General features: G+C 47.0%; 1 long non-coding RNA gene across 1 annotated transcript; it reads left to right on the forward strand.

The window, feature by feature from the left end:
* Nucleotides 1–20,612: 20,612 nt before the first annotated feature.
* LOC136300910 (uncharacterized) lies at nucleotides 20,613–26,705 on the forward strand. Its single transcript, XR_010723766.1, has 3 exons — nucleotides 20,613–20,729; nucleotides 24,951–24,984; nucleotides 26,358–26,705. It is a non-coding gene; the product is annotated as an uncharacterized lncRNA (long non-coding RNA).
* The last annotated feature ends 627 nt before the right edge of the window (nucleotides 26,706–27,332 follow it).

The following is a 27,332-nucleotide window of genomic DNA, read 5'->3' on the forward strand; positions in this document are numbered from 1 at the left end:
AGAGGATTTTGAAAAGAGCCAGTATAAATGCTGAGTGTGGCCTAAGCTGCTGTAAAAGGTAAAGAATCAAAGGGAAGGTGCCTGTTTCCCGGCATTTAGGTAGGACTGAGAACCTTCCAGTGGATTTGGACACTGCTCCTGTGCCCACTCCTTCCCCATCCCCAGCTGGGAGGTGCTAATTAGGAACCCAATTAGCATTCAAGGAGCAGTTGTGTCAATTAGGCCCTGGGCGGGGTCCAAGAGCTCCTGACTCTGCCATGGGGCAGAGCCAGTGTCACCTCAGCCAGTGTCAGTCACCACAGCCAGTGTCACCTCAGGCCGGTGTCAGTCACGACAGCCAGTGTCACCTCAGGCCAGTGTCAGTCACCACAGCCAGTGTCACCTCAGGCCAGTGTCACCTCCCAGCACAGAGGAGCAGGGATGTCCCCCCAGCCAGCCAGGCTGGAGCAGGAGGGCTGGAGACACACGGGATGGGGCTGGATCTCTCCAGGACCATGGAGAGAAAGAATCGAATGTCCTGAGCTGGGAGGGACCCACCAGGATCATGAGCAGCTCCTGGCCCTGCTCAGACACCCCAAAATCCCACCCTGGGCATCCCTGGGGGCATTGTCCAACCCCTCCTGGAGCTCTGGGACCCTTGGGGCCGTGCCCGTTCCCTGGGGAGCTGGGCAGTGCCACCACCCTCTGATATCAGAACTCAAAAGCCTTTGCAAGAGCATTAAAATAAAAAAGCAGCTCTTTATCAGAAGCTCCCAGCTGTGTCCATAGTTCTGGGCTATGGGCACCCCTGGAATCAGATTTGTGCAATTTTTATAAGTTTAACAAATTAGCATCTCTAACAGACCTTGGCCAATTAGGGGAGCAGTTGATTAGGTAATTTATCCCCTGGGTACTGCCCCACTGGAGTGGGTCCAGGGCTTCTTTGTCCCATTTCTTGTTGTGTCTTCTCAGATTCTGATTGGAAACCAAAATGTTCTTCTTGAAAATAAGACCAAACAGTATTTCAGGAATGTGTCAGAGAGGTAACTTATTACTCTAAAATCCAAGAGAAAGGGTAGGAAAAAATACCAGGAGCTGTATGACCACGCAGTAATAGTCCACAAAGCTACAAATATAGAAAAAAAAATGTATAAAAGCTGAAATCTTCAGGGATCAGGGGGAAGAACCTTCCCCTGATATCCCACCTGGCCCTCCCCTGACACAGCTCCAGCAATTCCCTCAGTTATCCAACAGAATGGTCGTGGCACAAACCAACACAAAGTCCTGGAGCAAAGGAGCAAAAATAAACAACAGGCACAGCTCCCTGATGTTCCGTTTTGGTTGCAGAAAACCAGTAGGGGAAAAAAAAAATGTCCACAGTGATAATCAGAATATTTTTCTTTTCAGATCTCTTCTTTTTCAGCCAGCAAGCAAATAATTAGACCTTTGCACAGAAGCAGTAAGAGAAAATGATATGTCCTTGTCCTGCTTGGGTGAATAAAATATGCCCTGAAATAGCTGCAGTCTCACAGCTATGGCTCATGGATAGCAAGAATACCGGTCAGGGTTAAATCTCTCTTTCTTTTCAATTATTTTTTCATAAATTAAAGCCAAATGACAATAAATCATGCTATAAAAATTAAAATGTCATTTGCTTTTATCAGAGCTAAAATTAAGCTGTACACACGCTGAAGATATAACAAAGGGGAAGAGGGAAAGGGGGAAAAAAAGGATGATAATGGATTTTTCATATACTTTGGTGCAGTTGAGATGAGTCACGAGGTCTGCATCTGGAACTGGGTCACAGGACATTTTCAGGCTTAATATTCTGGTCTAGACAATTGAAAATTAGCCCAAACTGAGACTCCTTAGAGATTCCTCAGGCCCTGAGGAAAGGCAGGACAAACTCACCTCCCCTGCTCCCAGTTGTGAGAGGAGCTTCACCGAGCTTTTCACAACCTGCTTGCACTCACACACTGATAAAGTATAGTGCAGTGATAAAAATGGAATTAAAAAGAGTGAACTTTTTACTCCTTCCTTCCTTCCTTCCTTCCTTCCTTCCTTCCTTCCTTCCTTCCTTCCTTCCTTCCTTCCTTCCTTCCTTCCTTCCTTCCTTCCTTCCTTCCTTCCTTCCTTCCTTCCTTCCTTCCTTCCTTCCTTCCTTCCTTCCTTCCTTCCTTCCTTCCTTCCTTCCTTCCTTCCTTCCTTCCTTCCTTCCTTCCTTCCTTCCTTCCACACCTTTCCCCTGGAGGCCAGGCTGAAGTTGGTGGCACTGATTTGGGGACAGGTGACTGGGGAACGTTGACAACCAACGCACACCATCCTTCTGCATAAACCTTAACTAGCCAGACAACAAAGAGCTTGAGCTGGGCTCATTCCTGGGCTTGTGACAGCGTTACCAACCCCAAAACCACATCTGGGCTTAGCCCAGGATCAGGGCGTCACAAGCCTGACGTGGCAGGGTCTCTCTGTGCAGTGTAAATACCGAATATCTCCCCAGGAGCACAGAGCCCACAGTGCCAGGCAGTGCCCAGCACGCTTTAGGTTGCTCAGAACTCCAATTATTTCCTTCAACAACCTTCCCTCCTCCCACACTCCGAAACCTGCAAGAGAAGGAGCTGTTTCAACCCTAAAGAGGGCATGAAATGGCATTTATGTTTTCCCAGGGCGTTGAGGTGGAATGAAGGAACATCCCGTGGCCTGAAGGAGGTGGTGTAGCCAGTGAGAGGAAACAGGGACAGCAAATTGCCTCTGCTGGCTCCAAGGTGGGCAGAGATGTGGCCTCTCATTATCCCAGCAGAGCTGAGCTGAATCCTCTGCCCGGCTCTGCAATATCAGGAGAAAGAACGATGAAAACATAATGGGAAAGCAATGAAATATGACCAAAGCCTTGTAATGATGAAATATAATGACTCGTAATGAAGCAGAGGTGGGAGAAAAAAATAAGCTCAGTTCTTGTGAAACACAAATAAGAGACAGGAAAGAATGTGAAGAGGAAGGGGGGAGTGAGGGAGAGGAGAGAGGGAGCAGCAGCTGGAAATGACTTTTAACTTTTCCACTTAATGTTTTAAAACCAAAAAGCAATTACTGCCAGGCTGGCATTGCCTTTCTGCACATTAATTTCCTATTATGAATAAAATTAATGAGTTTAGCAATCTCCTCGTCCTCACAGAGTTGTGCTCTCCATTATTGGTGTTAATAATCCACATGGGACTCTGACTCCAAAGCTCGGTGCCACGGCCTGGGTTTGTGAAGTTTTAAAAAAGGAAAACAGAGATAAGGTGAGGATGGAGATCCCAAGAAATGGAAAGTGATAACTCATTTGAGCTGAGTGAAGTGTGAAGGTCATTCTTTATTCACTGAGCCCTGTGGGGCCTGAGGAGGGGGATTCTTGTGCTTTAGTCCCAGTGGAAGTCAGGAACCAAGGTCAAACCATCCCAAACCTTGCCTGGCAGATTTAGAGCTCTTGAAAGGCAGGCAGAGCAGGAATGCCTTGTTCCTTGTCTCTGTCTTCCGCTTGGAAGCCAAGATATCAGGGAGGGGACACAGCACACAGATGGCACCGGAGGGAAATTTCTCCCAGCTCCAGAGAACCCCACGGGGTTGGCATGGGTGGTCCCCACTGCTCCTGGGTGGGATTTCTGTCTGCAGTCACTCCTTTAGAGCTGCCTGGGAGCCCAGGCCGAGGGCAGCACCCAGATCCCAACACTGAGAGAAGCTGCGGAGGAAGGGAGGCTGCTCCTGAGGGTGCTGTGCCACTCTGAGCCAGGGAATCCCTTCCCTAGAGGCCAGAGGGCTGGGATAGGGCACATTCTGTGCTGGCAAGAGGAAAACCCTGGATTCACCAGGGAAACCCGGCTGGGATGGCAGCGAGACACAAAACAAGAGCTGCAAAGGTGGCTGGGATTGATCCTGATGCCAGGCTGGGAGGGACCTGCAGGAACAGGGTGGGATCCCTGCCAGGACGCCTCTTCCAGAGGCGACCGATGGGGAATGGAACAGAGTGAAATGTAACTGATAAAGGAGCCTGCTGTCCGATTGAGCAGAAACCGTGGGAGAGACAGACACAGATGAAAATCCCTGGGGGTAGGAGTGACCAAAAAAAAAAAAAAAAAAAAAATTGTGAAACTTTGTGATGATTACCAAGTGACTGAGGTCATAAAGAGTGTGTAACCAATGAGAAATTGTTACCAAAAATAGAACCCTGTGTAAGTGTCAGACAAGAAAACCCCTACATATATACATAGGATTTATATATAATATATATAACATGATATAATATGATACAATACGATATAATATGATAGAATAAAATACAATATAATATGATATAGTATGATATAATATAATATAAACATTATATTAATTTATGTTATATTATACAACATAATTTATTAATATATATTAAATACATGTGTAAATATATAAATATATCTATATATAAAAATACAAAGATATGATACGATACGATACGATACGATACGATACGATACGATACGATACGATACGATACGATACGATACGATATAATATAAATGCCTTGTATGCTCAATAAATTTGGCTTCTGATCAGAACTCGGAATGTCCCCACCCCTCAAACACCAGTTGTGACCCTCCTGCAGAGCAGCTGGGGGCGTTTAGGAGCTGGTGTCCCTCAGAGCAGTGCCCTGGCCCTGCAGTGGGGCTGCTCAGCAGGCAGATTGCCCCTGATGCACTCCACTCCTGATCTGAGCTCAGCTCAGATGGCAGCGATGCTGTTTGCTGTGCCCAGAGCACTCGTGTGAGCCGTTCCTCCCCCAGCCAGGGTGTCTGGGACAGGCACAGCTCACAGGGCTGCAGCACCCAAACCTACAAACCTGCCCAAAGCTCACCAGGGCAAGGGGTTGGCAGCACACGTTTGGGGAACTGTGGGCCTGAGAGATTTTGGCCTGATAGCAGCTGTGAACTTTTTCCCCAAGGAAAAGTTTCTCAAGAAAGCGTCTTCTCCAAACAATCCTGGCAAACAACTCTCCTTTCTCCAAACAATCTTTCCCCAGGTGGTGTTCTGCTGTTTCTCCGGTTTAACCAAAGGCATTAGAGAGGTGTCGTTCCTATTCACCAACCGTGTTAAGTCTGTATCAGAACACCTGATAAAAGGTAGTGAGAATTTAAACAATAAATCCTTCTTTTTCTATACTTTTTGCCTTCTGAAATATTTGGAGTCTTTCATGTCCTACAGCGACAGGGAACAGCTCACAGCTGCAAGGTCCTTTATGAAATATGATTTCACTTGCAGCCTCCTCTCCAAATCCTGGGCAGGATGAAGATCTGAGAAGCCCGAGCCTCCCTGGCTGTGTGACTGAACAAGGACTGGCCTTCCTAAATATCCTCAGAACAAGACTTTTAACCCAATTTTAATGTTACCAGCACGGCACTGTCCTTAAATCCCATGTCCTCACCACGGAGATGTTTACCTCTGTGAAGTGAACAAGCACAGCACAGATCCTTCATGGATCACAGCACAGAAACACATTTTCTTTACAATCCCTTCTGGGCAGAGGACTCCTGATATAAAAACCTTGAGTTCACCAGGCAGTGGCAGGTTTAAGTCACCTCCTTTGTCCTCTCTGCACATTAGCATTTAAAACCTACAATAAAGAGGCTGAGAGGGGAGCTTTATTAAAAACATATTTTACGTTTGTTTGAGATCTTTATATTGCACTTTCTGCACAGATTTAAACACCGCTGATGCTCTCAAACACTTTTTTTTTTTTTTCCCTTCTTCTTTCAGACTGTTTCAGACTTCTTCCCTCAGCTCTGCTATATCCCTAACGGCATGGAAATTTCACAGCCTCCCAGATGCCAGACTCCCAAATGTCACCTTTTCCAAGCTGGAGGAAAAACAGGTCCCAGCCCTGAAGAAATCCAGGTTGGCACTGACTGGTGGCAGTGGGGTAATGGCACAAACCGAATTTGTTGAGGATCAGTCCCAGTGTGAACAGAGAGGTCTCTACAAGCAGAAATTCCCACCCCACTCCATGGTTTTTGCTGGAAATGGGAGTAATTTCTCAGCTGCAGAGCCCGGAGTGGGAGGTTTGAGGCATCCTGGTGGTCCAAGGCGTGGAGTGAGAATTTGTTCCCCTCCTGCAGAGGGTTTCAGCTGGCACATCACCACATTTCATCAGCTCTGATCTATGGATGAAAGCATTTAAAGCTCACAAAGCCTGAACTCCCATGGACATCTCTGCTGGAAAATGTCTTTTCCTTCCCCCCTGGGAAGCTCCTCGAGGAGCTGTCAAGCAGGAGACAAAATGAGAGTTGGGTCTCATCCATGGAAAATCACAATTCAAACCACAGTGACCAGGAATGCTTCCCTTTACCCAGGAAAACATTCCAGGCAAGAGGATTCCAGGACATGTCAGCTGCACAGGGTGGATCATGCCAGGGGGCTGCAGCTCCCTCTGGAATTGCTGCTCCTCCTTTACAGTCCCTCTGCAAAGAACCAACAAAAGACAGAAAAAAAAAAAATTATTGCACCAAATGCACCAAAATATCCATTTAAAGCTTTGGCTGCACAGGAGGAAATAGAAGTGGCAATAAAATGGAAATATAAAAAAGTGGGGGGAGAGGGGTAAGGAAGCCTCCCATCAGCAGCACACTCTTGTTCTTTTCCATTTCCGGAGGTCAAATGCTACTTTTACTCCTGAAAATGCCATAAAGTTCCAGCCACTAGGACACAAGGAGCTTTTAGTACAGCCTGGCTTGCAGACAGGATGCCAGAACTTGACTTTTGTGCTACAGAGACACTCAGGATTTAATCCTGTGCAGCAAAAGTTTGTCCCAAATGTTCTTGTGGCCTGTGATTCTGGGCTGAATTTGATGGAAATAAAGAATTTAAAGCAATTTGCATGTTTGTCTTCCTTAGGGTCAGCCCAAAAACCTCTAATGATGATAAATTAATACAGAAGATTCTGCTGTGCTCATCAGGGGAGTTTTGAAACGTTGCAAACCAAAGCAAAATTAACTCTTATCCCCTAGAAATCATTTCCATCCTCGGGAGCTCTCATTCCACCCAACTCAAGTTAAAGGAGAAGAATCCTGTACTTCTGAGGAGAGCCTGAGGTTGGAAAATGGGGATTTCAGCTCAAAGGAAAATGTGAAAGGAGTTGTAGCACCCAGGTGCTGCTCCTGTGGATGGACCTGGTGCCTGTTCCTGTCTTTAATTTTTTAGGAAAAGATCCCTGATTCTCTCTCCCTCTGTAGCTTCCTTACACTTGAGGGGGCTGAGATTTGGTCTAACTGCAATTTACTGCAATTTTAAACCCTATTACCCCCTCAGCGTGGTGCTGTATAAACCCAAGGCAGGGCTTTTAATTTTCCAGACAAAGGTATTGTTTGAGCTCCTTTCACGGCCTAATTATTACTTAGCAAATATCATGTTGTGATGAGCATTTATGGATAATTCTCAGATAATACCTAATTATATGGTTAATACTCATAATGATGGGAAAGCCTTAAATATTCAGAGTCCAGATTTTTTAGACTATCTCAGAACTCCTTATATTTCAAAGCACTTGTAAGTTAAGGATTTTTTTTTTTTTACTATTTCTAGCATGTTAAACAGCTTCTGCTACAATATCTCCCACTGCTCAGTGGAATTTGGATTCACAGGTAGGCTTTGGACAGCTTTGAACTTCTGAGTGACCTGACATAGCTCTAAACCTGATTAACTCGCCAGATAGCCTGAGCCTGGGGATAATTTATGTGACTGAACAGGCAGACCTTTCAGGGAATGTGCTCCCAGGGGAAAATGGTCACTGCTAAATGGAGAGCAGGGCCTGACTCCATTGGAATTCCTAATTTCCAAAAGCACCTGATGGCGCAGGCAGGGCATGGAGAAGAGAAATGGCTGCTGGGGAGAAGACAGATCTCTTTCCCTCAGTCCTTTGTCGCAACAGGACACGAAATAAAGATGTTTGACTCCAGTCAGGAGGCAGTAGAAATCAGAAGGTTTATTTACAGTTTATTCAGCCCTTTTATAACACGCTGAGCTAAAAGTCCCGTTATTGGTCCATAGGGCTGACACCTCTCCCATTGGCTCAGTAACAGAAATAGCCAACAACACCTGTTGTCATGGGAAAGGAATATTGTTTACACAAGGTCGTTTTCGGAAAAAGGAAACTGTTGAAAAGTTTCCCTTGGGAAGAGCTCAGGCTCAGAAAATATCGTGTCCACAGTCCTTGTGGATTTATTACTGTTCCTCCCGTGGGCACTTCCCTGCAGAATGCCCAGGGCGTGGCTGCCTCATCCCTGGCAGTTCCCAAGGCTGGGCTGGATGGAGCTCTGAGCATCCTGGGCTAGGGAAAAGTGTCTCTGCCCATGGCAAGGGGTTGGAATTGATCTCTGGGGTCCCTCCCACCCCAAACCAGGCTGGGATTGTGCGAAGAGCTGCACAGAGCCCAGCCCCAGACACAAACTGTGTTTGCTGTGCACTGGAGCAGAGCTGAGCCCCGACCTCCATCACTGCTGCAGCTCGTTCATTAAAGCCCCCCTGACATCCCGGGCAGCCCCAAATGAAGTTTGGCTTTATCAGGCAACAAACAAGCTCTCACCCTCCTGGGCTGGAATGTGAGTCAATGTCTCTCCCAGCAGAGACTGGGGACACGATGATTAATTCACTGCTGGCTGCCTGGGTAAATGGCTACATAAATACAGGAGAAATGGGGCCTCGACAGGGCAATCAGACACTGCAGGCTGGGGAGACACCAAGACACCTGGAGAAAGGGAGGCAGGAGATTGTCAGGGCTGCTCTGAATGGAGCACAAGTGTGCAGCAGTGTGAGACCCACGCCTGGGTCCTAGAGAGCAGCAGCATCTCTGAGCCCCAGGCACACTGACACAATAAACCCGACCACCGAGGGCGGGGATGGGCTTCTCCTTTGGAGATCCCAAAGCTGTTTATTCAGGAATACGGGCAGGGTCCAGGGATGCAGGATGGAGGTTCAGGGATGCAACAGCCTCGAATAAAATCTGTTGGTTTCTCATCTTCTTGGTGTTAGAGCTGGGATTAATACACAGGAGTCACAGTTTTTGTATTTGGACTCAGTGTTTATTAATTCTTATCTATAGTACAGCCTCACAAGTTGTGAGATCTAACTAGCAAAGTAGAAAATGGAGGTGTCTCTAACTCTTTCCAAGGTTATTTAAATGCTAATCACCCAAGAACAAGGTCACACTTATATTATTTATACTTTTGACCCAATAACAACCACCCAAGGCCCACAGTGCAGATCTGTTCCACCCAATTGGAAAAACCACCCAAACCCAAGAAGAAGAAGGTGAAGAAGAAGAACTTAGACAACACCTTAAATCCTCCATCTTGCCCCATCTATGTTACTATATACTAAAACCTCAAATTCTTAGTTTTTCACCCTGTGAGATCACACAATACCATTCAAACTCCACAGCCACAACCCCAGCGCTGTCACTCAATTTTGGAACCCTGTTCCACGGCCTCGGGTCAAATGCCGTGTTTGCGTGAGGGTCAGTGCCTTTTAGAACAGAAAGGCTGAAATCTACAGCCTCCAGGGTTCCAACAAAAATCCAGGGATGAGAGAGAGGAGGGGGCCAAGGGCACAGGGTTATAAATGAGACAGTAGGGTGGGTGTGAGTTCAGGGTCCTATAGGGATGGGAAAAAGTGATGCAAAGGAGTAAATATAAACTGGGGGGACTAATGGGGTTACAGGGGTGCAAAATTAACCCAATGGGGTTCAAGGGAAGGAAGAACATTCTGGAATGGGTGCATAAATGGTAACAGGGTGACATAAACTGAACAAACCAATAGAGCAACGAAACCTAAGAAATATTAATGTGTGGGTGTAAAAGCCCATGGGAGGGAGGTTTTCCTCACCATGACCTAAAAGGGGATTTTCCTCATCTGCCTCGGTCCTCCAGGGCTGAGGCACAGCTACTTTGGGGATAATCCCCTGGGCCTCCACAGAAGTGCTGACAGGGACCAGCAGAGAGTGTTTAAGGGAGAACAAAAGATGTTCAGAGCAGCCCTGTGTCTCCCTTCAAACCCTGGCAATGTGGCTGCAGCTAAATCCTCGTATTTTATCATTATTAGTGAGCCTAATCTCGTGAGCACAAAGAAATGGGCAAGACCAAAGCTTTGGCAGCTGGTTTTGTCACCTCCTGGTGTGGCCTTGTGCCAAGTGTCAGGGGATGAAGGGAAAGTGGGACAATGTGGTTGAAACACACAGTTTGTGTCTGGGAAGGCCTTGGTTCTACCAGCAGCACCACCTTCGACTCCAGCAAGTGGCTGCCTATCTCTCAGCCTTGATTTACCCCTGGAAAATGAGTTTAACAGACTTCCTCATGAAGTAGTCTCAATTAATTAGCATTTGTAAAACTGCTCCGAGACTCCCAGATGAAAGCCTGGCCTGGAATGGCAAATTGCTAATGATAATTAATAGTTGTTCATGGTCTCTTTACAGAATTTCAAATTATTTTCTGTGGGGAAGGAAGCAGGGATGGAGGCTCTCCAGGCAGAGATCACTAAAGAACCCCAGGACAGCCATACCTTGCTGCCTGCTCCTCCTTCCCTCCCAGGATGAACGGGGAGAGCTGTGAGCAGAGGAAGGGGAGGTGATGAAGGCCCCAGCTGCTCCTGGATTCACCACAGCTCCTTGCTGGGGCAGGGAGAGTGAGGCAGGAGGGGATGAGCAGGGCTGTTGTTCCACTTCCCCCTCACACGGCTGCAAAGGCAGCCCTAATTAAACAGATGTTCTTAATAATGCTCTGACAACTGTCCCTGCTTTAATTTGCTTCACAGCGAAGATTAATATAACAACACAACACTGCTTTACAAGGGGAGAAAAGGGAGCTGAGCTAATAAAAGGCAGGAGCTTACACGGTATATTATTGCTTTTCTTTCTGCTTGTCTAGCGAATATTTACCTCCTCTGGGAGCAGTTTTCATATTTATTTGATCTCTCCTCCCAGCTAAAGCTGACTTTGTGGTACATCGCAACAGGATTAATGCCAGGGCCAAGGGTGCACAGGCATGTCAGGGGTCTCCATGGAGATCCTCCAGCCTCAGGGAAGATCCCGGTGCTGCTGGAGCCAGCAGAGCTGGGAAACACCAGCAGGGGATGAATTTCAGGCTCATGTAGCAGGAAACTCTTGAAGTTTGCAGCACCAGGAAGGTTGGAGATGGTTTTGTGTCACAACAGGACACGAAATAAAGATGTTTGACTCCAGTCAGGAGGCAGTAGAAATCAGAAGATTCATTTACAATTCATTCAGCCCTTTTATAACACGCTGAGCTAAAAGTCACGTTGTTGGTCCATAGGGCTGACACCTCTGCCATTGGCTCAGTAACAGAAATAGCCAACAACACCTGTTGTCATGGGAAAGGAATATTGTTTACACAGGGTTGTTTAGGGAAAAAGAAAACTGTTGATAAGTTTCCCTTGGGAAGAGTTCAGGCGCAGAAACTATCGTGTCCACAGTTTTGAGGCTGATCCTTGGAGCAAAGCAGGAGTCTCTCTGTGCTGGCAGGACAAGAGCAGGCACACCCTCAGAGGAGAGCATTCCTGAGCTCCTGGGAGGGCCCCGGGGCTCCTGTGCTCACACTCCTGATTCCCAGACCTGCACTGAATCAGCTCAAAATGAGAACAGCTGGACTTCTGCACCTCCTTGCCTAGGACGGACTGTCACATCCCCTCTTCTGAGCATCCCAAGCATGGACTCAAACCCCAGGGGATGTAGAGCACCCAAATCTCCATCCAGCATCACATCCACACCTCGAGACACAGTGTGGCAGAGTCCTGGGACGGGATATTAAATAGAAACTCCCAAGTTTCTCTTCACTTTGATAGCAGCTCAGAGCAGGCTTGTAAAATATTGACTCATCCTTGGCTGAGCAACATTTGTGTTTTCCTGGTTTGAATTACACAGCAAGAAAGAAACCAAGCTCTTCCAAGTGGGAGAGCTGTCTCCAGGATCCACAGGTGATTTGGGGTCTTTTTTTTGTTCAGGGCATTCAAAAAAAGGAGCTTTCCACAAACAGGAACAGACTGTTCCACTTTTAAAAATAAATTCATACCTGAATAGTCTTGTTTTAATATTCTGTGTGGGCCAACAGCCTGGCCATGAGAAGAGGGAGGGAGAGCTCCCCTGGATGAATTATCATCCCAATCCAGTTTTTTGTGAGGGAGCCTGGATTTGCTGCCCAGTGCCGGAGCTGAAATAGCCTGGAGAGATGATTTGGCACCCCTGCAAGTCCTGCCCATCACTGCTGCCTGTGCTCTTCCACGTCAGCTGCTTCCCCAAGCTGCTCCCTGCCTGTGGAGCTCCTCCTGGCAGGTTTTACTCTGGGCACAGCCTGGGGTTAGGCCTAGCTTGAGCTTAGCTTAGCCAAGGCCCTGGGTACAGCTCTGCAGGGCCTGGAAGTGTCTGTGTCACAGAGCTTTGCTCCCAGACTTCGTTACCTGCTGTTCAACTCTTTAATATTTGAGAGCTCTATTTGTTATGCAATTTGTGGAGCTGTTTATGGTGCAGAAGCCCTCAGACAATAAGCTAAAGGAAAGAGCAGGAGCTGGCAGCTGTATGCATTGCCCTTTGTTGGGATTAATGAGCCTTGGTTGCCTTCTGCCTTTTTCCAGCTCTCTGAAATGTCACACAGCACCCAGAGTGCCTGGCCAAAATCACATCATCGACCTCACCCCACGTCCACCTGGGTGTCTTCATCCCCATCCTGACTTTTCACCCCCAAACCCTTTCCACTGATGGACCTTGGGGTGGAATCTCAAAGCATTTTCCATGCTGGGCACTGCAATTCCCAGGAGTGGGCTCAGTTTGAGGGGAAATGTTCACCATCACCACGATTAGACCCAGAGCATTCCCAGAGCTGTTCCAGCTGAGGGATCAGCAGCACACAAACATCCAGCAGGGCTGAAGTCGTGTGCAGGACAGAGCCCTGCAGCTGCCAGGTTCCCCTGGTCCCCGCTCTCCGACAGGGCAAGGCTGTGAGTGTCTGCTGGAGTTACCTGGGATAAACTGATGGGTGCTCCAGGCTTGGCAATTCCCTCGCACAGCTCCAGGCTCGCTCTTTATCCAAGAGCTCTTCCCATCACTCCCTGTTGGTTTATCCCTTTTTCTGACCCAGAGATGGGGCTCCTGAGAGGTGATTTAACAGTTTTTATTCCATTTTCAGTCTCATGAGATGTTACAATTCACGCCATCACAATCAGAACCCAAACTATTTCCCAATTACAACACATTATAAACATTTCTTGGCCCATCAGCATTTGCCACACGATGCTGCTAATGCTTCTAAGCCAATCATCTATTAAAAAAATCCACTTGGGTCTTGCTACAACACATCTTTCACAGTTCTATTTCTCCAAAATATCTGGTCTGTTTGCAAGGTCATCATTTGAAACTTGTTTCCAGTTCCATTTCTCTCTCAGCAATGTCTGTCCTATCCCATGGCCTCTAAATCAGCATATTTTATCTCAGAGTTTGCATCCAGATGCACAAGACTGTGTGAGCCTTCTGTCAGGCTTGGAGAACTCTCTACAAATCCACTTCCCACAACTCCCCACCTGCAGCATCTTCCTGCTGCTGCTCCAGTTGTCCTTTTCCAGTGTCCAAACTTGTCCCAGCTGTGATGTCCTGGGTGCAGTGAGAAAGAGGAGCTTCAACCAACCACCCTGTTCCCAAGCACAGCCCTGGTGAGAGCAAGAGTCAGTCCAGGGCTGCAGGAGCAGCTTATTTAATTATTTAATTTCTCCCTAAAACAGGTGGCTGAGGTGGTCTCTGAGCAGAAACAATCCTGGTCATTATTTTTGCTCATTATTTTTGCCCTTGCTAGGGGTGCCAAAGAAGGACTCAGAGGTTCATGACAGAATGTCCACGTCCCTCCCCGTTCACAGATGATTTTTTTCCTGCTCCCAACCTCCCCCTCTCAGTGCAGCCAGGCTGAGTCAGAGCCTGCAGGAATCCAAGCCCTTGTGGGGGCTGAATCCCAGCCTCCCACACTCCCCAGCACCCAGAGCTCTCAGGCAGCACTGGGAACAACACAGCTCTGGGGGCTTTAGCAGAGCCTGAACCAGCTCCTCAGCCCTGTTTGTAGCAACATTCTAATTCCTGAGTCTCCCTCCAGATAATTGTCCTGTTTCTCCGTGTGGGCTGGCTCATTCAAACCTCCCCTGCTTGTGTCCTGTTGGAATTCTGGAACCTGAGATTTTGGGCTTTCTGTGCTGACAGGCACTGCCCCTCAGGCAGGCACTGCATTTGACCTGAGGCCGTGGAACAGGCTTCCAGAATTGAGTGATGGCACTGGAAAGAGGTCTGTCAGCTGTTCCAGACTCTGGGGTGATGGTCCAGTGTTTTAGTGATTGATACTAAAATCAATCACTAAAGAACTGATTGATTTTGGAATTGATTGAAGTTGGAATCGTCCAACTTCACGTGTGTCATTATTAATAGTCATTAACGATGCTTGTCATCTGAAATACTCTTAATTGTTGTATCTGAATTTTTTTCCTGATTGTTGTCAGTTTTTAACAAGAGTTACACACCTTTTCACGGAGGTGCACTCCCTCAGTGTCCTGTCAGAGGTGTGGTGGCCCTTTAGAACAGATCAGCTCAGCTCCATGGGGATGGAGTGGGAGGAGGAGTAGGGATGTACATCCACAAGAGCAGGGATTCTCCCTGAAAGGGGACAGGCAGGAAAGGTGCACAGGGATGTTTTACATGAGTGTTACAGGACAAGGGATGATGGGTTCAACCTGACAGAGAGCAGGTTTAGATTGGATATTAGAAAATAATTCCTGGCTGTGAGGGTGGGCAGGCCCTGGCACAGGGTGCCCAGAGAAGCTGTGGCTGCCCCTGGATACCGGGAAGTGTCCAAGGCCAGGTTGGAGCAGCCTGGGATGGTGGAATTTGGAACCAAATGAACTTTAAGGTTGCCCCCAGCCTGTGCATGACCTGTGAGATGAGGTTTCACACTTTCAGCCTGGGTGAGCACTCCAGCAGGGAAAATGCAAGGACAAACCTGCAGCTCCTCAGGGAGCCTCACAACCAACGGCAAAACCCTACAAACACCCAGCCACGTGTTCTGACTCTGCTGAGACACTGGTGATGAGCAGTCATGTCTCTAAGTTAATCAAGGGCCTCAAAGAGTTTTATGTGGATAAATAAATCCAATTCCTCTAATCCCAGGAAGATCCCCCAGACACACAGTGCCACGCTGGGCTGTTCCTCCTTTGCTGTCCACATGCAAGTCTCTTCCAGCATCTCCAGGTGTGGGATCACAGTGGTCAGTGTGAAATTCACTCAGCATTTTTAACCGAAATTGAGTTGCTGGCGGGTCTAGCAGAGTGCTGCAGAGCACTGCCTCCAGCTCAGCATTATTCAATTAGCCCATTTTGCTGATTGCCATCTGGGACACTGTTGTCAGGGTTACAGCTGCCTCGGCTCTCACCCAGAGATCATATTTGAAAATACACCTGGGGACAGGGGGGGATATTAAAAAGTAACAGACCTTCAGTGTAACACGATTTCCAAACATTCCCACAGCTGCTCTGCTGATCCTGGAGTGAAGTTCAGCTCATTAATTTAGAGCAGCTCCAGTAAAGTTAAAATAAAATAATGTTTTCTGTGATCTCTGCACTGGCGGTGGGTGTGGGGAGCAGAGAGGGGTGTCCTGGATAATTTCACCTGTCTGTAGTGAATTATACACTAAAATTCACACAAGTCTAATGATCCTGAGGGATTGCGTCTGCCTGTGCAAGGCTGGCTGTGGGAATACCACATCAGGGGGACCTGTGGGTGAAAGCGTGCTTGTGCTGTCTTGGTATGAAAGGAAAGGAAAAGAAAAAGGGGAAAACGAAAGAAAAAGGGGGAAAGGAAAGGAAAGGAAAGGAAAGGAAAGGAAAGGAAAGGAAAGGAAAGGAAAGGAAAGGAAAGGAAAGGAAAGGAAAGGAAAGGAAAGGAAAGGAAAGGAAAGGAAAACGTAAATATTTACACTTTGAATATTTCTGCTTGTGACCTTGCCATTGTGTGTCTGACTCCAGCAGGACAGCGCTGCCCACAACAGCCTGGATGTTGGAAAGATTTAACCTGCAAAATTCACTTTGCACAATTGTGAAAAAATTAACGTGAGCACAACAAGACAGGACAAGAAAGAGTGAATTTGGGATTGTGTGGCTGTGGATTTGGGATTGTGTGGCTGTGCATTTGTGGAGCAGCAGCTGAAGGAGGTCAGGCTGGGCAGTTTCAAACCCAGGCTCATGCGGAGGGCAGAGCTGCAGGTGACAGAGCACTGCCACCTCTTGCAGCCCCGATAACCCGGTGTCACACACGGGTACCAAGGGCTGAGCTGAGCTCACATCACCCTCAGCCTGTGGCCACGGGGAAGGCAGCAGTGGTGTGAGCACTGATCTCTGCCCTCCCGAGACAGAGGCAACCTCCAGACTAGCTGTTTGTGGGCTAAAAAGCCCAAATCCTCATTTCCAGTGAGTTTAGCATGGGCCTGCAGTTCCCGAGGTGTGAGCAGTGTTTGGTCACAGCTGGAGAGCAGCAAAGGCAGAGACACCTTGGAGAGGTGTGGGCAGCCAGGGATGGACAGGGCTGGGCTGGGAGAAAGGCAGTTGCTCCAAACAAATGCTTAGTGGGATGATAGAAACTGGCCCCTGTTTCACTTCCAAGGTGGGATCCAGCCAGATCCTCACCGCCCTAGGAGAGAACATCCTTCCCTGCCTGCACAGGCCTGAGCCAAAGACCAGAATTGGAGCTACAGAAGGAATAATAAATGCCAATTAGGTGGCATTTTCCCAAGCATCCAGTGCTGCCTGGCACGAATTTTCACTACAACTGAACTGAACAAACACGGAACACGTGTGAGCTGCCCCAGCAATTAATTCCTCTTGTGTCCTTGTTAGAATTTCACACCCCAGACAAATCTGGCCCTGTGCATTTAATCGACAGGATGAAATTGCAGCTGATGTGGCAGCCCCGTTGTCACTGGGGACCGTGGCATTAAGTGGAATGACCCAGTAGCATTCCAGGAGCCAGCTATGCTTCCAGGAGGAATTTCAAGGACATGTCCCTGCAGATGGGTGCTCCAGCTCCTGGGAGCCTGCCTGCCAAGGGATAATCCTGCTTCCCAACAGCTCGGTGCCACAGAGGCAGCACAAGTCTCTGGGGAATGGGCAGAGATTAGCCCAGCCTCCATGTGAGCTGTCCCTCCTGGAGAAAGACTGAAATCACTTAACCCACCGCGGGGAATTCCACCTGGGGTGGAATGTGACAACTCTCTAAGGATGGGGCTCCAGGGGCTGAGAGAGGAAGGGAAAGGAGCTGCAGCTCCTGCACAGCCCCAGGGAGCACAGACAGCAGCAGCATCAGCCTGTGAATGGGAACTCTGGTACACACACAGCCAGCTTTGTATCTGAGGAGGGGCAGGGACTGATCCCACCCTCTGTGACATCTCCCGTGCCACGGATTGATCCTGATGCCTTGGGAAGGCTGAGCTGGAACAGAGACTGGGCAGAGCTGGACAATAAAGTAAATATTTATTGAAAGGCCTTTAAGGTACACATTGGGCAGGACAAGAGCCTGGCCAGGGCTACACCCAAGGTGGACCGAAAGTGGGCACAAAATGGACACAAAATGCATGACCGGTCACGAGGTCTCACACTTTTATAAGTTTTGGTCCATTTGCATATTGGGGTTTAACTGTCCATGGTCTCTTGGACCATGATTATGGATTCCCATCCTTCTTGTTTTCTCTCTTCAGCCCACCCTTGTTTGTACTTTTGGGCCTGAAAGTTGTCCTTGATGTGCAGCAGGAGAAGGATTTGTTTTGTGTCCCTGCTGTGTGCAGAGCTGAGTAACACTGACTGTGAGCTCAGAGCTGCACCCCTGGGCACCACAGAACCTGAAATACATCAAAGCTCAAACTTAAGGCATCAATCCCACCCTCTGTGACCATCCCCCTGTGCCAAGGACCTGAGTACAGACACTTAATCCATGGCTATCCCCCTCCCAGCAGTACAGAAGCGTTTGGTGTGAGAAGTCCTCCCCTAAATGCTGAGATCAAACTCAGCCTGCTCAGCTCGGGAACAGCAGCTCCATTAAAAACCTCTCTCAGGCACCAATTTTGCCTCTCTCCATCCCCTGTCATGAGCTCGTCAGTAAACAGCAAAGTAGAAACTTGATTAAAAATGTGAGGAGAGATTTTCTCCTCCGAAGATTTCGTGCAGGGCTGTTTTAAGCTCCTTCCCACAACAGGTTTTCACAACTTGTTGGTTGAAATCACTCACGCAGAATGCCGTCTATCCAAACACAAGCTGTGCTGCCCGGTCCAATTTCTGCTCCTCCCACCAACACATCCATTATTTATCTCAGCATTCCAGCATCTTTGCGATGATTTTAATACCTGGCAAAGATTTATGCAGAGGTGACTCATGGTCAAATATCAACAAGCAGTTTAGAAGCAACGTTTCCAAAGGGATCCTTGGAGGAGGCAGAGATCGCAGTTTATGAGGGTTTGATTTCTACCCTCTCAGTACAGAGCTTTCAAAAGAGAGAAAAAAAAGAAAAAGACAATTAGCAGATGCAGAACTGAAAGTGGAATAGCTCAAAAGCTGTTGGAAATACAGAGAAAAAAATCCCTGTCTCTGTGTGCACAAACATCCTCCGAGGACGGCACCTAAAATGTTTTTCTTTGGGTTTTTTTCACTACTGCTGCCAAAACCTCTTCACTCCCTCGCTGTTCTGACCGTGTATGACTAATGTACAGAGGTTTGGGAGCCTCCAGGACAGATCCCTGCAGCAAACATTGTCTATCTGACCACAGAATTTAATGAAAAACTCGCTGGAACAAAATATTTTTTGAGACGAGATTTCCAGCGGCTGCTGCTGCCCTGCTAATGATAAAAGAAATCATGTCCATATTGGGTTTTCTGTTCTCCTTTGAAATGTAATCCCGGGGCGGTGTGTAAAGGAGCAATTGTATTTGAAAAAGAGAAATGGGAGTGTGTCAGAGCGAGCTTTGAGCAGCTCTGGGCAAGGGCAGAGGAGATTTGAGTTGGAGGCTGCGGCAGGGAGAAGGATTGACAGGGAGAGATAGAAGGCAAAAGGTGAAGTGGAGAAAGAGGCACTCGTGGAATAGCAAGGCAGATGGAGGGATGGAGGTAGAGAACAAAAGAAAATAAATATTACAGAGTTGTCTGCACTCAGCTATGTGCAAAGTCTATATATTTACCTACCCACACTTTGTGTCTTTGCTATCCCCATCTGTCTCTGTGATCAAACCACTTCCCTGCTCTTTCTCTTCTAAACTCCTGCTTCCTCCTTTTCCCACCCTCCTCTCTTTCTTTTCTCTTGCTCTTCCAGAGCCTCTCTGCTTCCAAGGAGAATGTCCTCCCTCCCCTCATCCATGCAATCCATCACAAACCACATTTGGAGCTCTCTGGACACAATGAAATTCCAGTTCCTCGGTACATAAATAATCCCTTTGCATGTAATCTCAGGATTATTCATTTCAAAGGGAGGGAAGCAAATGTATCGAATTTTTATAAATTCTGGCATTTAAAAAATGAATGAATGGGGTGCAACAGGACTTTATTAAAATACAAAGAGATTAGCAAGGTCTCATTCCCTTCAATTATTAACAGTGTACTTGTTCTCCAGAAAAGTACCCATGAAAATTTAAAACAGATGAAAATGGTTGTTCACTTAAAACTGCTCTGTTAATCTGTGAGAAATGTTTTATTCAAAGGCATTAAATGAATACTGCAAGGTTTGATATGAGATAATCCATCATTCATGTGGCACAAACATGGGGATCGATAAAGTGTTGTGTCAGGAGGAGAGGAGAACACGGCATCTTCGGAGGATTTCTGCACTGGAGGCTTGTTTCAATTCATGGGATGGCCAAAATCAATATTAGCTCATAGATTTTACAAACTGGAAGCCTCTTTGTTTTTCCATTTATAACTCTGCAGTCTCAGCTCGCATTTCGAGGCTGAAACGGCTGAAAAGGGAAAATTCTCAAAAGCTTTGGTATGAATTCCCAGCAAAACCAAGGAGACAGTTTTGGGTTTCGGGACGACGAAATCACTTCAAAAAGGGCCCCCCCATGGAAATCTGGGGGTGAGTTACAGGTTGTGCTGGATTTATCCCCAAGTCAGGCTCAAAATAAGATTAAAACCTTTATCCTGTTTCCTTGGAAGATACAAGGAGTGTGGGCATGCTGGTGCTGCTGCTTGAACCAAGATGGTTGGACTCCACCTTGAACAAGTTTGTTTTTATTGCTTTTATTCTTTGCACCAGAGCAGGGTCAAATTAGAATCATCAGCATCAAGGCCAGAGCACGTGGATGTTCCTTTTGTTCTGAGGAAAAAGCCCCAAACAAACACAAAATAAGGCCAAAACATGGCAGAGGAAATCCAGATGAAAGGAAAGTGTTGTTCCAGCTAAGCCGTGAGTACAAGGGGCTCTTTCACCCAGCCTGGTTATTTCTGACACGGTGCTGAGGGGTTTGTTTGAACAAAGGAATTCCTGTAAAACTCCATTTCCTCCCGATGTAAATGCAGAACGCTCAGGAAAGATGAGCCAGGATCCAGAGTGAGCCCAGGGGCCGGGAGGGTGGAATCAGGGTGGAAGCAGAATGAATCAGAGTTGAATCAAGATGGAATCGGGGTGGAATCAGCATGGAGTCACCATGGAATCAAGGTGGAATCAGGGTGGAAGCAAGGTGTGGAATAAGGGTCTGAATCAGGGTGGAATCAGGGTGGAATCAGGGTGGAATCAGGGTGGAATCAGGGTGGAATCAGAGTGGAATCAGGGTGGAATCAGAGTGGAATCAGGGTGGAATCAGGGTGGAATCAGAGTGGAATCAGGGTGGAATCAGGGTGGAATCAGGGTGGAATCAGGGTGGAATCAGGGTGGAATCAGGATCCCCTGGATCCTCCCCTCCCTCCTCCCTGTGTTTCCGCAATGACTGATCTGTCCAAGGTGAGATTAGGAAGGAGGAAGGCTGCCGATGGGTTTTATCTCCCCAGGATAAGGCTACTGAGCTGCTGATAGCCTGTTATCTGTATTGCTAATGAGCAGGGCTGGGAGGGAGAGGCACCGGAGTGGCCAGAGTGAATCATAAGCAGGGCTGGGACTCTTTATCTTTGCCACCAAAATGGGCACAGAGAGGCCAAAAAACTCCCAGAGCCACTGCAGCCAGGGGGAGATGAGGCTGCCCTCACTTCAAACCCAGGAAAACAAGAACGAAACAGAGAGGAGACGGCCACTCTTTGTTTAAATAACAAGACAGGCACTGAAATAGAATTAATATGCAAGGAAAGATCATCTTTCTTCATATCTCTCTGGAACTAATGATGGAGACAGAAACTGTTGTGTCAAACTGACTTGAAAGCTGCAGGAGCCGTGGAAGAAGATGATAATCCAACCTGTGATTCTGTGATAAAAAAAATGTTGTTTTACTGGGTTGATCTGATTATTGTAGAGGTTTGCTGGGTGAAACGAAGTTTTGCCAATCTGACCTCCCACATCCACAGCTCTTCATAGCTCAGCTCATGGAATAATTCCTTCCTGGTGCATGACAGCCCAGACATGCTCTAAGTGCAAAAGTTAGGGAATTACTTCCAGGAAAAAAAAGTAAATCCTTTCCCAGCTTCTCTGCTCCAGTGCTGGAACAGCTCAGAATTATTCTGTGCACAGGCTGTGAACTGTTCTGCCCTCCCACAAACCTGGGAAGAGCAGCAGCAGAGAGGAGAGCTCAAAGTGCACGGAGCTTTCAAGTGTCTGCAGCAGCTCCTTTGGCTGATTAAAGGAGTGTTCACGTTAATCATATCTCGTGCTTAATGAACTAACACAAATTGCATCAAAGCAGCGAGTCTTTCGTGTGAGATGCTTCCCCATGAGACGGAGCTGAGCAGGAAAAACAAAGCCGAAAGGACCATCCGAGGCATCCCCATCCTTCGCTGCATGACAGGTCTGGGTAGGGTGAAATTCACACCGTGGCTCAGGATCTATCAGTGGAATTCTTATCAGTGAGTGCTGCACACCTTCTTCTGGGGGGAGAGGCAACGTGGAGTAAGAAATCAGGGAAAAATAGAGGTAAGAAGAAGGAAAATGTAACCAAAGAAGAGTGTAAGCAGCAGAAGGATGGGCATTTGCTCAGCTTTTCTGCCTGCACACAGAGAATCCTCGCTCTGCTGAGGGGTTACCACGTAAAGAAACATCTCCAACCAACCAGCAAGTGCTGGTTTTTATCCTGACCTTTCATCATTCCTGCTGGGTTCACTGCCAGCCTATTCCTGGCTCTGTTACCGCCTCCTGGCATGAGTTTGGGTAAATTTTGTTCCATTTTCTCCATGCCTCAGCTTCCTTTCAGTAACATTTAACAAGCTGAAATCGCTGCTATGCAAGCAAGACTTTGAAATTCCTGGATGAAAGGGAGAGACTTGCTTCTGCTGTGTAAAAGATGACCAAATTTGTGAATGAATAAACCCAGGGTCAGATAACATATTACAAATATACTTGTAAGAGATAATGGAGCATTTATTTATAGAGCCATCAGAAGACCTGGTCTTCTTGTAAATGGAAGCAACAGTCCATTTCTTTGGGCTCTGGGCCAGTTCATACAAAGGCTGACACATTATTAAAGGCAGAATAGTTCTATTTTCCAGTTCTCAAGGCTGCCTTTTTCATTACCATATGTTTCTGCTTCTCTGTCTAGCTTTTCTTTCTTTCTTTTATTTTTTAGTATTGTTGTTTTGTTTTGCTTTTTTATTTTTTTTATTTTTTCTTTTTTTTTCTTTTTCGTTAGGTTTTTTGTGGGTTTTTTTGCAGAGCTCTGATACAGTTCTGCAATCTATTACCGTGCTCATCAGCCACAAAATCTGATCCTGGAAGGATCAGAGAGAATTTCTCATGCTTCTTGTCACCTTCACCCAGGCTTTGCTTGTCAATTTTTGCCCTGGACACTGGTGGCAGAGCAGATTTTTACTTGTTTTTTTTGTCTTCCTGTGTCAGGGAACCACCAAATTCTCGTAGACCAGAACACCTGATCCCCTCTTAGAGCCAATTCAGTGAAATGCAAGGATCTGCGACCTGCAAGGTCTGCAAGTTGATTTTCTGATCCCAAATGAAGGCTCAGTGTTCAGGGCAGCCAAGAATCCTTTTTTTTTCCCCCCAGCCAGCTGCTGTGGATCTGCCTAAAAGCCATTGCCTGAGGATATTCTGGCTCTCATGTTTGCTTCAGGATCAAAAGTATCCCACGGGCAAGGCTTATCAATAAACACCAAGCTGCAGGGCTTGGTTTGCTCTCTCTTCATCAATTTTGTCTATTTTGCTGACGAAATTGCCTTGGTGAGCAGGAATAAACCAATCAGACAAACATGACACTTTGTCTCCCAAATCTTCTCTGCCTGGAGATGTGAGGATGGCCAGGGTTTTGCTGTTTGGCCCCCTGGAAGCAGCTGGAATGTTCTGCCTCTTGGAGCACTTTCCTTGCAGATCATCAACGCTGTTTTACACCACAACGACACAGACCCTGAGATGCAGAAGGCTGAAATGACTCCTCTATTTTTGGGATGTGTCTCCCTTTTATACTATTTCACACAGACCAATTGGATTGGTGACACAAAGGCAAAACCTCTTCCCTCACATTGGTCAGAGCAGAGGGACATCAAGAAGAAGTCCCTCCTGGGAAAAGGAATGAATAACAAAGTTACAGTTACAAAAACATCTGTCCTGGTTACAGAAAATTCCCTGGGAAAAGAATATCAGAAAACCAAAACACCTCAGGCACAGAACCAGGGCTACAGACCATCAGCTGTGTTTGACGGCTGGTGCAGCACCAGCCCTAACTCCTGGGTGGGTGTAGGACAGACCCTCTGTGTCATTTGGTGACATCAGTGACAGGAAAATGAATAAATCTCAGGATTTTAGGGTGCGAAAGCTGCCAGGGAGGACTCTTCCCAAATGAAGACCAAAATATCAACCTCAGAGTTAAAATATCTCAACGGCCAAGGAAAAGTGGGCAAGGGAAGGAACATTCCCACAGCTGCAGTGTGGAGCTGGAAAGGCTTCAAAGAACCTCCTGAAGTCCCTGAATCCTCACAGATGGGAACGGAGCAGGAACTCACAAGCAAATTTGCTCCCGTGGCTTTCACGGTTTTGCTGAAATCCTCATAATTTTTCCAGGCACTTGTGCTGCAGTGCAGCCATTCCAGCCTGGTCATCAGCTGAAAAACAGCCTCGTGGCAGCACACTGTGGGCCCTCGGTTTGCTTCAGGGAGGATTTTTTCCCCTCGTTATATCCTTATCAAACAAGAATTATGCTGCGCAATATTCCCAGATTTAGGGAATCTCTCTGCCAATTCAGCTCAGCCTAAGCCAATCCAATCTACCCATCCATATGCAAAGATATCCAGGAGCCCACTGGAGGGCTGAGAAGTGAGAGAGTAATAATTTTCTGACCTGCAAAGATGTTGCTGTGAACAAGGTTAACTGAAGGAATTCATCTTCACTGAGTAATGTTTTCCTCGTGAGGTTTTCAAGGCTGAGGACTGAGCTGCCTGGACACTGCATCATTTTTATCATGGCACTCCTTCATTTTTTTTCGTTTTACTGTTGGCACTCGCCTCTTTTCCCTCCCTCTCTTTTAATTTTCAGCCCTTTCTGTAAATGGTCCTGATTTATTTGGCCTCCCTACACCTCTCTCCCTGCCCTCCTCTCCGTTTAACTCTCCATAGGAAGAAGAAATTTGAAGTAATGGAGCTGCTTCCACCCTGGACAGGTTGTGCAGCCAAAATTGGTGATTTGGAAGAGCTCAGATGCTCAGAGGCCACAGAGGTGTTCAGAAAGATCTGAGAGATGTCATTTCCTGCTCACTCCCTGCTCCACACACCTCCGCTGGCAACTGGAATTCTGATTTCAGGTCCTTTTTCATTTTTAGGTGCACACAGAGCTGTGTTTGCTGCTCGAAGGAGGTAAGTGCCCAAATTTCCAAGCACTGCAAACATCATGAGGTTTAATTTTCCTCTAAATAAGCAAAACTGGCAGCCTGATGAATTCCAGCAATTTCCAGAGGAACGGGGGCTCTTCCAAATGGAACCTGGTGGGTGAATTCCTTGCAGGGACTGCACTGGGAGCTCACCTTTCATCCCGGACAGAAACACTACCGGGCCTTCAGTGCTTTCCCTGCTTCTTTATGTGCACACAGGGTTTTACTGAGGACTGTAAAGAAACTAAAAGTGAAACAAAAGGAGAGTGGATCACACATCAAACTATTTGTCCTGAACCCTTGGCTGATTAGAAATTTGAGCATTTAACCCCTTCCAGGTTAATCACTCCTCAGCCAAAAGAGATTCCGTGCTGAGGGTTGCAATGAATTGGAAGAGTGCCAAGACCATTTCCTACTTCATGCCATCAGGTTTGGGATTATTGGCTGCTCCAAGAGCATTCTGTTGAGCTGTCTAATAACAGACTGAGTTGAAAAAGTTAAATTTCAAAGAGTTTTGCAAGCAGAGTTACTTTAACTTTTTAAAGTAACTTGCCTTGAATTTCTCAACAAAAAGAAAGAACTGCCACTGGCCAAGCTTTGCTGGGGACCTTTCCAGAGTTTCCCTCACTGTAAATGATTTTTCTGTCAGCCTTGGCAATGTTCCCGTGCTCTGTTACCTGAGGAAGATTTAGCAGCTCAACAGGAGCTGAGCTGAAAGCCAATCCCTGCCTCACAACTCCCCCCATCCTCTGGATCACCCAAACCTCCAGCACTGTGCTAATCCACTTCAGGCGTATTTTGGACAAGAGCGAGTTAAAACAGAGCTGAAATTCCAGTCCTGCCTGCCACTGGAGCAGATTCACTGCTTGGGATAATTCCTGAGGATTGCAGAGCACTAACCCAGGGATGAACCCAGCCCAGGAGGCAGATGATGCCACGGGCTGTAAATCCCCCTGGCTCTGGCTCCACAATATTTATTGTCCGGGCCAGTGAAGCAAGGAGCAGTGTCACATGTCCCTGGAAGCCTTCTGTCTGATGGCCTGCTTGACTGGGTTGGGGACTCGAATATTAGCAGCTTTTATCTAAAAAAGGGGAGGGGAAGCTCCATTTGCGGGACAGAAGGCGTAATATCGAAATGATCCATCACAGCTGATGTGCCCAGATGGCTCCGGGAAGGAGAGGGACAGGGCATGGATTGCCCAGTTCACCACATTTAAAGGAACAAAGCTGAGAAGTAAATCCTGGTGCTGTTGGGCCCTGATTCCCGAGTAGGAGATGCACCTTTTGCAAGCAAAGCAGTAAAACAAAATTACATTTGAGGGCGGTACAAAAGATTTCCTTGTCTTGTTTTAATCCCAGCACACCTCTGATGAACAAGACCAAGACTAAGCAGAGAGATGGACAAAGGAAGAGTTAATCTTCAGTGCCTGAACTGACCTCAGCAGAGGGCAAGCACTGGCCATGCACCCTGGTTAAATTTTCCCACATTGCCATTACTTTGAAGTGAATCTAGAGAGCTGATGAAATGCTCTGGAAAAAAAAAAAAAAAAAAAGGCTGCCATGGAACCCTGGCGAAATTGTCATTACTTGTCATGCTTTATGTGCTTTTTAAGTAATTTCCTGCTCAGACTCTAGTATTAAATAAAATTATCCAAAGCACCACCGCAAGGTCACTCTACGTATTTAATTCTTCCCATTAAAATTCCTCATCTGCCACATCTGTTGATTGGTTTGTCTGTTCAATTAGCCACCATGGCTGCGTGAGGCGGGATTCTGTGACAAATTAGCATATCCATGATGCAAAGCCCGGCTTTAGGACACCCATCACACACAAATGTTAAGTGGCAGACCCCATAATTACACGGCAATTGCTCTCTCCCTGCTCAGGGGTTCCTCCTGTCTGGAGCCGTGTCAAAGGAATGCCTGCAAATTGATTTCAGGTTCACGTCTGCTCTGCCTGGTGCAGGCATGGTTTTCAGCTCCTCATCAGATTTCACTGGAGTTCAGCACGTCCCAGGTTGCAGCCAGGTCAGGATTTGGGCCCTCTGGAGCACAACCATCAGCCCACACCTTCCTGCTGGTACTTGTTGGAAAACCCCTTTTTCTGACCCAGAGTTGGGGCTCCTGAGAGGCGTTTTAAAGACTTTTATTCCATTTTCAGTCTCATGAGAAGGGTGAGACGGTGCAGATGTTACAATTCATGCCATCACAATCAGAACCCAAACTATTTCCTAATTCCAATACATTATAAGAGTTTTTTTGTAACCCTGGTTCTGTGCCTAAGATGTTTTGGTTTTCTGAAATTCTTTTCCCAAAGAATCTTCTGTAAACAAG

Source organism: Chamaea fasciata, unplaced genomic scaffold (genome assembly GCF_029207755.1).
Source record: "Chamaea fasciata isolate MVZ Bird 193981 ecotype frontalis unplaced genomic scaffold, bChaFas1.0.hap1 SCAF_24, whole genome shotgun sequence".
NCBI lineage: Eukaryota > Metazoa > Chordata > Aves > Passeriformes > Sylviidae > Chamaea > Chamaea fasciata.